Raw genomic sequence first — 324 nt, 5'->3', positions numbered from 1 at the left:
TTATTTCTTTGTTCTTATTGATTTCAGTGCTAACCTCATAAATTGACACACCACAGATTCTTTATACTTAAGTTGTTAGTTAAAATAGGACACTTTTGTTGTAATGGAGGATTGCCATCATCGGGGAGCGTGATTGAAACTCCTCCGCGAAAGTAGTGGTTAGAAGAAGTGGCCCGGTAGTGGTTGGTTAGTTGCCTGTGTATTATTATTATTATATAAAATTAAGGGTCCCCCGTTAGACTTACCACGGTCAGGCTAAACAGTTTAGGCTGCTTGACATTTTGTCTTGCTGACTTCGGGTGGCTAACCTCTATAAATTGAGGA

The sequence above is a fragment of the Homarus americanus genome, unplaced genomic scaffold, assembly GCF_018991925.1.
Source record: "Homarus americanus isolate GMGI-L3 unplaced genomic scaffold, GMGI_Hamer_2.0 scaffold12289, whole genome shotgun sequence".
NCBI classification, from domain to species: domain Eukaryota; kingdom Metazoa; phylum Arthropoda; class Malacostraca; order Decapoda; family Nephropidae; genus Homarus; species Homarus americanus.
The sequence above is the reverse complement of the archived record's forward strand: the minus strand, read 5'-3'. Positions refer to the sequence as shown.